A 15,724-nucleotide genomic window follows, 5' to 3' on the forward strand; every position below is an offset into this window, starting at 1 on the left:
TGAGTACCTCTATCGGTTCTCCCGTCTATTCCAGTCTCGTATTTTTCGTGGAAACAAAGAGTGTCGGTATGCCTCTGTGTGGGCTCTAATCTCTCTGATTTTATCCTCATGGTCTCTTCGCGAGATATACGTAGGAGGGAGCAATATACTGCTTGACTCCTCGGTGAAGGTGTGTTCTCGAAACTTCAACAAAAGCCCGTACCGAGCTACTGAGCGTCTCTCGTGCAAAGTCTTCCACTGGAGTTTATCTATCATCTCAGTAACGCTTTCGCGATTACTAAATGATCCTGTAACGAAGCGCGCTGCTCTCCGTTGGATCTTCTCTCTCTCTTCTATCAACCCTATCTGGTACGGATCCCACACTGCTGAGCAGTATTCAAGCAGTGGGCGAACAAGCGTACTGTAACCTACTTCCTTTGTTTTCGGATTGCATTTCCTTAGGATTCTTCCAATGAATCTCAGTCTGGCATCTGCTTTACCGACGATCAACTTTATATGATCATTCCATTTTAAATCACTCCTAATGCGTACTCCCAGATAATTTATGGAATTAACTGCTTCCAGTTGCTGACCTGCTATATTGTACCTAAATGATAAGGGATCTATCTTTCTATGTATTCGCAGCACATTACACTTGTCTACATTGAGATTCAATTGCCATTCCCTGCACCATGCGTCAATTCGCTGCAGATCCTCCTGCATTTCAGTACAATTTTCCATTGTTACAACCTCTCGATATACTACAGCATCATCCGCAAAAAGCCTCAGTGAACTTCCGATGTCATCCACAAGGTCATTTATGTATGTTGTGAATAGCAACGGTCCTACGACACTCCCCTGCGGCACACCTGAAATCGCTCTTACTTCGGAAGACTTCTCTCCATTGAGAATGACATGCTGCGTTCTGTTATTAGGAACTCTTCAATCCAATCTCACAATTGGTCTGACAGTCCATATGCTCTTACTTTGTTCATTAAACGACTGTGGGGCTGTATCGAACGCCTTGCGGAAGTCAAGAAACACGGCATCTACCTGGGAACCCGTGTCTATGGCCCTCTGAGTCTCGTGGACGAATAGCGCGAGCTGGGTTTCACACGACCGTCTTTTTCGAAACCCATGGTGATTCCTACAGAGTAGATTTCTAGTCTCCAGAAAAGTCATTATACTCGAACATAATACGTGTTCCAAAATTCTACAACTGATCGACGTTAGAGATATAGGTCTATAGTTCTGCACATCTGTTCGACGTCCCTTCTTGAAAACGGGGATGACCTGTGCCCTTTTCCAATCATTTGGAACGCTACGCTCTTCTAGAGACCTATGGTACACCGCTGCAAGAAGGGGGGCAAGTTCCTTCGCTTACTCTGTGTAAAATCGAACTGGTATCCGATCAGGTCCAGCGGCCTTTCCTCTTTTGAGCGATTTTAATTATTTTTCTATCCCTCTATTTCGTTATCTACCATTTTGTCATCTGTGCGACAATCTAGAGAAGGAATTACAGTGCAGTCTTTCTCCGTGAAACAGCTTTGGAAAAAGACACTTAGTATTTTGGCCTTTAGTCTGTCATCCTCTGTTTCAGTACCATTTTGGTCACAGAGTGTCTGGACATTTTGTTTTGATCCACCTACCGCTTTGAGATAAGACCAAAATTTCTGCCAAGTCAGTACATAGAACTTTACTTTCGAATTCGTTGAACGCCTCTCGCATAGCCCTTCTCACACTACATTTCGCTTCGCGTAATGTTTGTTTGTCTGCTAGGCTTTGGCTATGTTTATGCTTGCTGTGAAGTTCCCTTTGCTTCCGCAGCAGTTTCTAACTCGGTTGTCGTACCACGGTGGCTCTTTTCCATCTCTTACGATCTTGCTTGGCACATACTCATCTAACGCATATTGTACGATGGTTTTGAACTTTGTCCACTGATCCTCAACACTATCTGTACTTGAGACAAAACTTTTGTGTTGAGCCGCCAGGTACTGTGTAATCTGCTTTTTGTCACTTTTGCTAAACAGAAAAATCTTCCTACCTTTTTTAATATTTCTATTTGCAGCTGAAATCATCAGAACAGTAACTGCTTTATGATCGCTGATTCCCTGTTCTGCGTTAACTGTTTCAAATAGTTCGGATCTGTTTGTCACCAGAAGGTCTAATATGCAATTCAAACTTGTCAATGATGCGTTTAATTGTTAGGCGGCTTGGCGGCTCTGTTTCAAACTCCCACCTCCAGTGACGTTGCACTTCAACGACATTATCAAGCTTGAAAAACCACTTCACAACACATTTTCGTTGCTCGAATGTCAAGCGTGCTCCAGCCATCTTCTTTTCTCAATACCGAGATGTAAGTACTAACACGTTTTGAGCCAAAGACCATACTACAACGCTCTCGTAAATCAAATCGAACGACAATATCGATATCTCGATAGCCTGACAAAGAGTGTATATATTTTTCTGGCGGTCTCTGTGTAGAGATATAGAGATTGAAGGATGTTCATATCATAAAGCAAATTGATCTTTGATCTGGATAAATGCACTCTTTTATTAATCAATGAAAAACCGTTCCAGTTGATTTTGAGAACCTTATTGAGTCCACTACCTGTTCTGGCCTTTTATTTTTGGTCATTTTCACGTGGTTTTGAAAACTGCCATAAAGATCTGCGTCTACATCTATACTTCGCAAGCCAGTTTAAGTTCTGTGGCGGGAGTTTCTTTGTGTACCAATGTCGTGTGTGGTTCTCGGGAGGACTGATTGCTGGTAAGCGTCCGTGTGCCCCCGAATCTCTCTAATTTTTTCTTGATGGTCTCTTCACGAGATATACGTAGGGGACACAAACCATTGGCGTACGAACGCTATCGAAACTCTAAAAATAGACCACACCGTGACGCAGAACGCCTCTCTTGCAGAGTCTGCAAATGGAGTTGCCTGGGCATCTCCGTGACGCTTTTGTGCTTAATAAATAAACCCGTAACGAAACGTGCTGCTCTTCTATGTATCTGCTCTATTTCCTCTTTCAGTCCTGCCCAGTACGGATCACACACTGACGACCAGTATCCAAGTATTGGTGAAACGAGTGTTTTGTTAGCTACTTACTTTCTTGATGGACTACATTCCGTAAGGATTCGTCCAATGAATCTCAGCCCAACACTTATCTCTCTCGCGATTAATTTTAGGAGGTCGTTCCACTTCAAATCGCTCTGTATCCATACTCCTAGCTGTCTTACGGAAGTAACTGCTTTCAGTTAGTGTTCTTCAGTTGCGTTGTTGTTGTTGTGGTCTTCAGTCCTGAGACTGGTTTGATGCAGCTCTCCATGCTACTCTATCCTGTGCAAGCTTCTTCATCTCCCAGTACCTACTGCAACCTACATCCTTCTGAAACTGCTCAGTGTATTCATCTCTTGGTCTCCCCCTACGATTTTTACCCTCCACGCTGCCCTCCAATACTAAACTGGTGATCCCTTGATGCCTCAGAACATGTCCTACCAACCGATCCCTTCTTCTAGTCAAGTTGTGCCACAAACATCTCCCCAATCCTATTCAATACTTCCTCATTAGTTATGTGATCTACCCATCTAATCTTCAACATTCTTCTGTAGCACCACATTTCGAAAGCTTCTATTCTCTTCTTGTCCAAACTATTTATCGTCAATGTTTCACTTCCATACATGGCTACACCCCACACAAATACTTTCAGAAACGACTTCCTGACACTTAAATCCATATTCGATGTTAACAAATTTCTCTTCTTCAGAAATCCTTTCCTTGCCATTGCCAGTCTACATTTTATGTCCTCTCTACTTCGACCATCATCAGTTATTTTGCTCCCCAAATAGCAAAACTCCTTTACTACTTTAAGTGTCTCATTTCCTAATCTAATTCGCTCAGCATCACCCGACTTAATTCGACTACATTCCATTCGACTACATTCAGTTGCGTTACCATACATTAAAGGGTCTTTCTGTCTATGTATTCGTAATAGGTTACCTGTGTTTGTATTGAGGGTCAGTTGCCATGCCCTGCACCAAGCGCCGGTCATCATCCCATATTTCGCTACAGTTTTTTAATGAGGCCACTTCTCTGTAAGCAACAGCATCATCCGCCAAGAGCGTCATGGAGCTTTCGACGTTATCTACAAGATCGTTCATGCATCTTGTGAAAAGTGGTCCTATAACACTCTACTGGAGCACCCCCGAAGTTACTTTCACGTCTGGAGACTTCTCACTGTTTGCTAGAAACTCTTCAGTCCAGTCACGCATTCGCGTTAGATATATGAACTTTGTTTATAATGGAAAATGAAAAACACTAGACTTACATAATGTTAAATGTAAACTGACGAAACAAAACATTATGATCTCTGGCCACCGCGAGGTTGGATGCCGCCTGGGGGCGTTACGGGCACGTGAAGCGGTCACAAAAGGACACTACTGGCCATTAAAATTGCCACACCAAGAAGAAATGCAGATGATAAACGGGTATTCATTGGACAAATATATTATACCAGAACTGACATGTGATTACATTTTCATGCGAATTGAGTGCATAGATCCTGAGAAATCGGTACCCAGAACAACCACCTCTGGCTGTAATAACGGCCTGGATACGCCAGTGCATTGAGTCAAACACAGCTCGGATGGCGTGTACAGGTACAGCTGCCCATGCAGCTTCAACACGATACCACACTTCATCAAGAGTAGTGACTGCCGTATTGTGACGAGCCAGTTGCTCGGCCACCATTGAGCAGACGTTTTCAGTTTGTGAGAGATCTGGAGAATGTGCTGGCCAGGGCAGCAGTCGAACATTTTCTGTGTCCAGGAAGGCCTGTAAAGGACCTGCAACATTCGGTGGTGCATTATCCTGCTGAAATGTAGGTTTTCGCAGGGATCGAATGAAGGGTAGAACCACGGGTCGTAACACACCTGAAATGTAACGTCCACTGTTCAAAGTGCCATCAATGCGAACAAGAGGCGACTGAGACGTGTAACGAATGGCACCCTATACCATCACGCCAGTATGGCGATGACGAATACACGCTGCCAATGTACGTTCACCGCGATGTCGCCAAACACGGATGCGACCATCATGATGCTCTAAACAGAACCTGAGTTCATCCGAAAAAATGACGTTTTGGCATTCGTGCACCCAGGTTCGTCGTCGAGTACACCATGACAGGCACTCCTGTCTGTGATGCAGAGTCAAGGGTAATGCAGCCATGGTCTCCGAGCTGATAGTCCATGCTGCTGCGAACTGTTCGTGCAGATGGTTGTTGTCTTGCAAAAGGCCCCATCTGTTGACTCGGGGATCGAGACGTGGCTGCACGATCCGTTCCAGCCGTGCGGATAAGACGCCTGTCATCTCGACTGCTAGTGATACGAGGCCGTTGGGATCCAGCACGGCGTTCCTTATTACCCTCCTGAACCCACCGATTCGATATTCTGCTAACAGCCATTGGATTTCGACAAACGGGAGCAGCAATGTTGCGATACAATAAACCGCAATCGCGGTAAGCTACTATCCGGCTGGTTAGACACTGGACTCGCATTCGGGAGGACGACGGTTCAATCCCGCGTCCGGCCATCCTGATTTAGGTTTTCCGTGATTTCCCTAAATCGCTCCAGGCAAATGCCGGGATGATTCCTTTCAAAGGGCACGGCCGACTTCCTTCCCCATCCTTCCCAAATCCGATGAGACCGATGAGCTCGCAGTCTGGTCTCCTTCCCCAAACCAACCTACCAACCTACAATCCGGCCATTATCAAAGTCGGAAATGTGATGGTACGCATTTCTCCTCCTTACACGAGGCATCACAACAACGTTTCACCAGGCAACGCCGGTCAACTGCCATTTGTGTATGAGAAATCGGTTGGAAACTTTCCTCATGTCAGCACGTTGTAGGTGTCGCCACCGGCGCCAACCTGGTGTGAATGCTCTGAAAAGCTAATCATTTGCATATCACAGCATCTTCTTCCTGTCGGTTAAATTTCGCATCTGTAGCACTTCAACTTCCTGGTGTAGCAATTTTAATGGTCAGTAGTGATTGCTGGGAGGCTTGTCTGCTCTGTAACGTAGGATGGACGGTGATCTGCGGCATCTCTGCCGATAGAAGACAATGCTGGTGCACGCACAACAGATTCGGAGCACACCGTTTATCGTATATTGTCGTACATGGAGCTCCACAACAGACCACCTCTACGGGTTCACATGATGATCAAACTCCATCGTCAATTGTGATTGCAGTGGGCACGGGACCTTGGTGACTCGCCCGTCGACCAATGGAAAAGTGTTGGCCCTTCGGGTGAATCACAGTTGTTCTACACTATAGTTCAATTCTTTTATCTTGGCGGCTCGCGCATGCCCGCCCAGACGCGGGAGATCGCTGCGTTGCCAGTTGCACACGACGCACGCGCCAAGAGAAGCAGCGCCATAGTATAGCATAGTTCGCAAGCTTACGTTTAGGGGAGAGCGCGCAGTTCATGAAGTAAAGCCACCAAGGCCGCATTAACCCTTTCGCTGCTACAAAGACGTGCTTCCTGCATTCCGCGCTGTGCACGATTTTGTCACTGCACTGCTCGCCTGTGCAGACACATCGTGTTCCGACTGCTTTGACACTCTTATCATTCGATTCCACAAAAATTATTTGGCCCAAAAATTTGATTTTTACACGGCTTCTTGACTGATACCTTCCCCCCATAAATGACTTAATTTTGTTTCTATGTTCAACGCAGTTATTATGCAGCATTTTTTGTGAAATCGAATGATAAGCGTGTCAAAGCAGTGGGAACACCATGTGTCTGCACAGGCGAGCAGTGCAGCGATGACAATATCGCCCACAGCGCGGAATGCGGGGAGCACGTGTCTGCAGCAGCGAAAGGGTTAATGAAGAGACAAAGCACTAGAAATTTCAAAAAAATTGCATTCAAACGAATATAATTCGTGAAGTAAGGCACTTCGATATTGTTTTTAAATCACCAAAATATTAAGCACCGCACACACCTTAACCGTTACGCTAACGCGGCTCGTCCGCTTACATAATGCCATGAGGACTATAACACGTCACACAAAATACTGACAAACACTGTTGGCATAACTATGAATTACTCACGCTTCGTCGAAGTACAATAGGAAATAAACAACTACCGCTGTTCTTTATTGCGAAAAAGCAGTATAAAAGAAAGTCTGCTATCAAGACATTGCTTTTGTTCTATTACTTTATTTATGACTGAACGTTTCTAAAACTGAAGACACTCGTCCATGCTCTGCACTGCAGTCGAGATCTGGCAACGTCGTTCTCTGTTCATTGGCTGACTGTGTTCTGTGACGTGAGATGCGCAGAACGAACCTAAACTCGGCCGCCGTCATAAATGACGCGCACTTTAGGTCATCCAGGTGAACGGCGGCTCGAAACGTGCAGCGCGCCACGCTCGCAGGCTGGTGGGAGCAGCATTGTGCTACGGGAGACATTCTCCTCTGCTTGCTTGGAACCTGTGGTAGTTCTCGAACACACCGACAGCTGCGAGCCACCTGCATCGCTTAATGCTTGATGTCTTCCACAACGGCAATGCCATCTTTCAACGGTACAATCGTGCGCGTCGCGGAGCCAGAGGCATGATGCAGTCGTTTGAGGAGCATTATACGAGGGCAGTTCAATAGGTAATGCAACACATTTTTTTCTGAAACAGGGGTTGTTTTATTCAGCATTGAAATACACCAGGTTATTCCCCAATCTTTTAGCTACACAACACTATTTTTCAACGTAATCTCCATTCAATGCTACAGCCTTACGCCACCTTGAAATGAGGGCCTGTATGCCTGCACGGGACCATTCCACTGGTCGATGTCGGAGCCAACGTCGTACTGCATCAATAACTTCTTCATCATCCGCGTAGTGCGTCCCACGGATTGCGTCCTTCATTGGGCCAAACATATGGAAATCCGACGGTGCGAGATCGGGGCTGTAGGGTGCATGAGGAAGAACAGTCCACTGAAGTTTTGTGAGCTCCTCTCGGGTGCGAAGACTTGTGTGAGGTCTTGCATTGTCACGAAGAAGGAGAAGTTCGTTCAGATTTTTGTGCCTACGAACACGCTGAAGTCGTTTCTTCAATTTCTGAAGAGTAGCACAATACATTTCAGAGTTGATCGTTTGACCATGGGGAAGAACATCGAACAGAATAACCCCTTCAGCGTCCCAGAAGACTGTAACCATGACTTTACCGGCTGAGGGTATGGCTTTAAACTTTTTCTTGGTAGGGGAGTGGGTGTGGCGCCACTCCATTGATTGCCGTTTTGTTTCAGGTTCGAAGTGATGAACCCATGTTTCATCGCCTGTAACAATCTTTGACAAGAAATTGTCACCCTCAGCCACATGACGAGCAAGCAATTCCGCACAGATGGTTCTCCTTTGCTCTTTATGGTGTTCGGTTAGACAACGAGGGACCCAGCGGGTACAAACCTTTGAATATCCCAACTGGTGAACAATTGTGACAGCACTACCAACAGAGATGTCAAGTTGAGCACTGAGTTGTTTGATGGTGATCCGTCGATCATCTCGAACGAGTGTGTTCCCACGCTCCGCCATTGCAGGAGTCACAGCTGTGCACGGCCGGCCCGCACGCGGGAGATCAGACAGTCTCGCTTGACCTTGCGGCGATGATGACACACGCTTTGCCCGACGACTCACCGTGCTATTGTCCACTGCCAGATCACCGTAGACATTCTGCAAGCGCCTATGAATATCTGAGATGCCCTGGTTTTCCGCCAAAAGAAACTCGATCACTGCCCATTGTTTGCAACGCACATCCGTTACAGACGCCACTTTAACAGCTCCGTACAGCGCTGCCACCTGTCGGAAGTCAATGAAACTATACGAGACGAAGCGGGAATGTTTGAAAATATTCCACAAGAAATTTCCGGTTTTGTCAACCAAAATTGGCCGAGAAAAAAAATGTGTTGCATTACTTATTGAACTGCCCTCGTACTAAATTCATGTTGATGTCTCGGCGACGAAATTCCCCTGATCAAAAATCCTATGGAACCCATCTGGGTCGTTATCGGGCGCCATCACAGCGTACGTAAATCAGCGGCCTCTTATTTACACGAATTACATGGCCTGTGCGTAGACATCTAATGCTGCATAACTCGACAAACCTACCAATAAACTGTCGGATCCCTGCTACGCAGAATGAGTGACGTATTTCGTTCCAAAGAAGAAGAAAATGGTTGAAATGGCTCTGGGCACTATGCGACTTAACTTCTGAGGTCATCAGTCACCTAGAACTTAGAACTACTTAAATCTAACTAACCTAAGGACATCACACACATCCATGCCCCCGGCCGGAGTGGCCGTGCGGTTCTAGACGCTACAGTCTGGAGCTACGGTCGCAGGTTCGCATCCTGCCTCGGGCATGGATGTGTGTGATGTCCTTAGGTTAGTTAGGTTTAATTAGTTCTAAGTTCTAGGTGACTGATGACCTCAGAAGTTAAGTTGCATAGTCATTTGAGCCATCCATGCCCGAGGCAGGATTCGAACCTGCGACCGTAGCTGTCGTGCGGTTCCAGACTGAAGCGCCTAGACCCGTTCGGCCACATCGGCCGGCTCGAACACAATATATTTTCTAAAATCCTGCTGCATATCGAAGTTAACGAAATGGGCCAGTAATTTAGTGGATTACTCCTACTACGTTTCTTGAATATTGGTGTGACCTGTGTAACTTTCCAGTCTTTGGGTACGGATCTTTCGTCGAGCGAACGGTTGTATATGGTTGTTAATTATGGAGTTAATGCATCAGCGTACTCCGAAAAGAACCTAATTGGTACACAGTCTGGACCAAAAGACTTGCTTTTATTATTTAAGTTACTTCACTTGGTTCAAATGGTTCAAATGGCTCTGAGCACTATGGGACTTAACATCTGTGGTCATCAGTCCCCTAGAACTTAGAACTACTTAAACCTAACTAACACACATCGATGCCCGAGGCAGGATTCGAACCTGGGACCGTGAAACGTCCCCTTCATAACAATTATACAAGACTGTGCTTAAACTGACACACAATATTTTTAGCGCAACGCAATCTGACTTTCAAAATTCCCTACAAAAGAATGGCCCTGACTAACATTAAACTATGCGTTTCACAAATCGCTTACCTCACAAAAATCTTGGTTACTCGAACTACTGCAATACAGCGAGCGCCACTACTGCCAGCTAAATAAAAGATTCAAACTATGGAAGGCACTAACTACTGGTAGGGATAGTTAGCGAATGAAAGATATTAATAGAGAACAAACAATGTATTTACCTTAATATCATCATATATATATATATTGCAGTTCATGACAAATTTCAAAACTCCGCCATCTCTCTCCCCACATCCACCACTGCTGGCGGCTCACCTCCAACTGCGCAACGCTACGCGCTGTTCACATCCAGCTGCCGCTGCTCAACACTACAATGGCAGACAACAATGCAAACTAGCCACAGACTGCACACAGCAGAGCCAGTGATTTTCATACAGAGGTGGCGTTACCAATAAAAAAACCTAAACAGCCTACTTACAACCGTAGCGGTCACGCCGTTCCAGATTCAAGCGCCTAGAACCGCACGGCCACACCGGCTGGCTTGCTTCACTACTCTGAGATATTTACTTTTACGTCTTGTTTTGTGAAGGGATTTCGGAAGGCTGTGTTTAGTAACTTTGCTTTGGCACCACTGTCTTCGATAGTATCTCCATTGCTATCGCCCACAGAAGGCATTGATTGTTTCTTGCCGCTAACATACTTCACATACGACCAGAATCTCTTTGGATTTTCTGCCAGGTTTCGAAACAAAGTTTCGTTGTGGGAATTGTTATAGGCCTCTCGCATTGAAGTCCGCGCTAAATTTCGAGCTTCCTCGGGAAATGTGGCCGTTACTCATAAATGGTAATGCTTCTTCGAATGAGAAAAGGTTAACTATTCACACAGAAATTGCATGGGGGCTTAATTAATTATGAATGCAAATACTTTTAAATTTTTAGTTTAGTAGCTGTCTGTTCGGTTACGAAGTCTCGTAAACGGTTGGCCCTGACTAGTATTATTACGCAATCTGACTGCATTGAACAACAACAAAGAATGAAAGAAAATTCCCGTTAACACAATTAATTAATTAAGTCCCCAGCAACTATGAAACCTACGAAGCCAACAAAGCACAAGTGTAGCTGTTCTGTACGTGGAAGTGTGATTCAACGTACACATCTGGCACGGTTCTTCTTCAATAAGACAAGAAATTTTAAATATAATTTATACTGAAGTAATTAAAGAAAATAGAAATACTATAATACGCAAGAAAACCAGAATTACACTCTAATACAAGAAGACAAGCCAGATGCTTTGTTGACTGAACCTGTAATGACGCATTATTCAAGACATTGAAATAATGAGAAAAAAAAGCGAGTTTGTTACCTTCATATATATTGATGAAAAGCACTCTAATCATTACAATATCTTCATTAGAACAACATCTGCTGTCTAGCCCATCAAACAACTGCATAAAACATGGAACAAGCACTCCCTACTACAACATCTCGACAAGCACTGTCCACTACGACTTCTCGACAAGAACTCTCCACCACGACACCTCGACAAGCACTGCCCACTACGAGTTCTCAATAATCACTGCCAGTGGAGGCTGCGGAACAATACTCTCTAGCGCGATCTCTGGCGCTGTGGCTCAGTGTAGCCACCTTTCAAAATAAACCGCCAATTCTGTCGGCATTTTGGTTGAATCCCATAACCCATCGTATTTTTAACACTGAGCGACTGGAATGGAAACTTACCAAAGGATTTTACTTCTTTTCTTCATCTGAACAGTATCAGAGTAATGAGGGGCATATCTTTCAGGTGCACTGACACGTACATCTTGCCAAATTGGCAATGTGTGATTCGCGAATAAAATAATTGTTATTGATAAAAATAAACAATTAACGTGTCACACAACACGAAAGTACATCTGCCTTTGTCAGCAGTACATGTCAACAAATTAAATATATCTAATCACTGGACTCTTTCGGGATACTCCTACTTTCGTAATAATACCGATCATTTTTTTCATTTGTGTTGCCTGTGGTATTATTAGTTTATTAATGCTGATAACGTGTATGCAACCACTGAAACGCTTTTTCTCGTCACGGCGAGCCAATTAAAATGTCATTCGTGAGGGCTTCTGGACTGTTTCTAGCTTGCAGTGGACATGCGATGTCCAAAAGTACGTAGTATAATGTCTCTTATTACATCCATATCCAAGTAACGATAGTGAAACTTGTGTACTTCATATCTTCGACGCTTTTTCATATTGGAAATTACGCCTTTTCGATTTTTTGCAATGGATCGTAGAGATATGTCAGCGTAACAGGCAGCAAGTTGATAATCTTGTTTTACTTCCCTGCCTTGCTTCTAGATCACAAAATTTTATAATACTCCTTACTTCCTTATTCACTACCCTCAAGATGAATCGTCTGTTCCTTCTCACGATCTGAAGACATTGTGAAGGAAGAAGATACACTATGCGATCAAAAGTATCCGGACACTTGACTGAAAATGACTTACAAGTTCGTGGCGTCCTCCATCGGTAACGCTGGAACTCAGTATGGTGTTGGCCCACCCTTGGCCTTGATGACAGATTCCACTCTTGAAGGCATACGTTCAGTCAGTTGCTGGACGGTTACTTGGGGAATGACAGCCCATTCTTCACGGAGTGCTGCACTGAGGAGAGGCATCGACGTCGGTCGGTGAGGCCTGGCACGAAGACGGCGTTTCAAAACATCCCAAAGGAACAGGTTAGGACTCTGTGCAGGCCAACACATTACAGGTATGTTATTGTCATGTAACTACTCAGCCACAGGCCGTGCATTATGAACAGATCCTAGTTCACGTTGAAGGGTGCAGTCACCATCCCCGAATTGCTCTTCAACAGTGGGAAACAAGAAGCTGCTTAAAACACCAATGTAGGCGTGTGCTGTGATAGTGCTACCCAAAACAACAAGGGATGAGAGCCCCTTCCATGAAAAACACGACCACACCACAACACCACCGCCTCCGAATTTTACTGTTGGTACTACACACGCTGGCAGGTGACGTTCACCGGGCATTCGCCATACCCACACCCTGTCATTGGATGGCCACATTGTGTACCGTGATTCGTCACTCCACACAACGTTTTTCCAATGTTCAGTCGTCTAATGTTTACGCTCCTTACACCGAGCGAGGCGTCGTTTGTCACTCAGCGGTGTGATATGTGGCTTATGAGCAGCCGCTCGACCATGAAATCCAAGTTTTCTCACCTCCCGCCTGTCATACGAGGGTCACTCCAAAAGAAATGCACACTACTTTTTTTAAATCCATCTTTTATTGTACATGTTTGAAAGTTTTACTGTGATTAGATACATCCTATAGGAACAATATTTTCATTTCTCCACATAATTTCCATCCCTCTCAACTGCCTTACGCCAGAGCCTGTATACGCGCACGGTAAAATTCTGGACCAACCTGTTGGAGCCACTGTTTGGCAGTGTGCAAAGGGAGTCATCATCTTCAAACCTTGTTCCGCGATGAGAGTCTTTCAGTTTCCCAAAGAGATGATAGTCACATGGAGCCAGGTCAGGACTGTAAGGCGGCTGTTTCAGTGTTGTCCATCCGAGCTTTGTGATCGCTTCCACGGTTTTTTTACCGACATGTGGCCGTGCATTGTCGTACAACAGTAAAACATCCTACTTTCGCCGATGTGGTCGAACACAACTCAGTCGAGCTTGAAGATTCTTCAGTGTCGTCACATATACATCAGAATTTATGGTGGTTCCACTTGACACGATGTCCACAAGCAAGAGTCCTTCGGAATCGAAAAACACCATAGCTCTAACGTTTCCAGCAGAAGGTGTGTTTTTGAATTTTTTTTCTTGGGTGAATTTGCATGATGAAACTCCATTGATTGCCTCTTTATCTCTGGTGAAAAATGATGGAGCCATGTTTCATCACCTGTCACAATTCTTCGAAGAAATTCATCTCCACCATCCTCATATTGTTCCAAAAGTTTGCTGCATACCGTTTTTCTTGTTTCTTTGTGAGCCATTGAACATCCTGAGAACCCACCAGGCACAGACCTTTTTTAACGCCAACACTTTCAGTATTCTGCAAACACTTCCTTGCCCTATCCCAACGTAGTGTGACAATTCGTTCACTGTGATGCGTCTGTCAGCAGTCACCAATTCGTTAATTCTCTGCACATTGTCTGGAGTGTGTGCAGTACGAGGCCTGCCGCTGCGAGAACAATCCTCAATACTGCCGTGCCCGCTTTCATCACGTAACCTGCTCGCCCACCGACCAACTGTACTGCGATCGACAGCAGCATCTCCGTACACCTTTTTCAACCTCTTGTGGATGCTTCCCACTGTCTCGTTTTCACAGCACAGGAATTCTATGAGAGCACGTTGCTTCTGACGAACGTCAAGTGTAGCAGCCATCTTGAAGACATGCTGTGATGGTGCCACTCACGGGAACAGGTTGAACTAAGTTTGAAAACAAGCAGGAAGAATGTATCTACACACTGTAAAACTTTCACACATGCAGAATGAGAACTGTATTGTTACAAAAACAGTGTGCTTTCTTTTTTCTTTTGCGACCATTTTCAACTGTCGGCGGTCTCAGTCAACAGACGAATTCGGCCTGTACGCCTTTGTGCTGTACGTTTCCCTTCACGTTTCCACTTCACTATCACATCGGAAACAGTGCACCTAGGGACGTTTAGGAGCGTGGAAATCTCGCTTACGGGCGTATGACACAAATGACACCCAATCACCTGACTACGTTCGAAGTCCGTGAGTTCCGCGGAGCGCCCCATTCTGCTCTCTCACGATGTCTAATGACTACTGAGGTCGCTGATATGGAGTACCCGGCAGTAGGTGACAGTGCAATGCACCTAATATGAAAAACGTATGTTTTTGAGGGTTGGTTCAAATGGCTCTGAGCACTATGGGACTCAACTGCTGAGGTCATTAGTCCCCTAGAACTTAGAACTAGTTAAACCTAACTAACCTAAGGACATCACAAACATCCATGCCCGAGGCAGGATTCGAACCTGCGACCGTAGCGGTCTTGCGGTTCCAGACTGCAGCGCCTTTAACCGCTCGGCCACTTCGGCCGGCTTTTTTGAGGGTGTCCGGATACTTTTTATCACATAGTGTATGCCAGTGGCTAGTGACTCACCGGTTATTGAACTGTGCTTTGTTCTTGACAAAAGAATAAACAAAAGAAAAAGGTATTCATATATACGTAACTGATAACTATAGTGTACTAATGAAAAGAAATGGAGAGCTCAAACGACGAAAAACGAAACCCTACTCAGAGACAATAAAATTCAGTATACAGTAAGGTCGTATTTTTCGGATGGGCAATACTTCCACTGCCCAAATGAAGAATACGAGGTGTGGCTAGAAAAAAACCGGACTAGTACTGGTGAAACAATAAAACGAATGCAATAAGGCTGAAAGTCGCGTGGCCTGTCACGTGACTCTCGCTCCGCCTACTGCTCGAGTTTCATCTGCCTCCTGCACTCAGTCTGCCCGTGGCGTCTGTTTTAAGTAGTTGACGTTTTGTCTGTGCGTCGGAAAATGTTGAGTGTACAGAAAGAACAGCGTGTTAACATCAAATTTTGTTTCAAACTAGGAAAATCTGCAAGTGAAACGTTTGTAATGTTACAACAAGTGTACGGCGA

Source organism: Schistocerca nitens, chromosome 11 (genome assembly GCF_023898315.1).
Source record: "Schistocerca nitens isolate TAMUIC-IGC-003100 chromosome 11, iqSchNite1.1, whole genome shotgun sequence".
NCBI lineage: Eukaryota > Metazoa > Arthropoda > Insecta > Orthoptera > Acrididae > Schistocerca > Schistocerca nitens.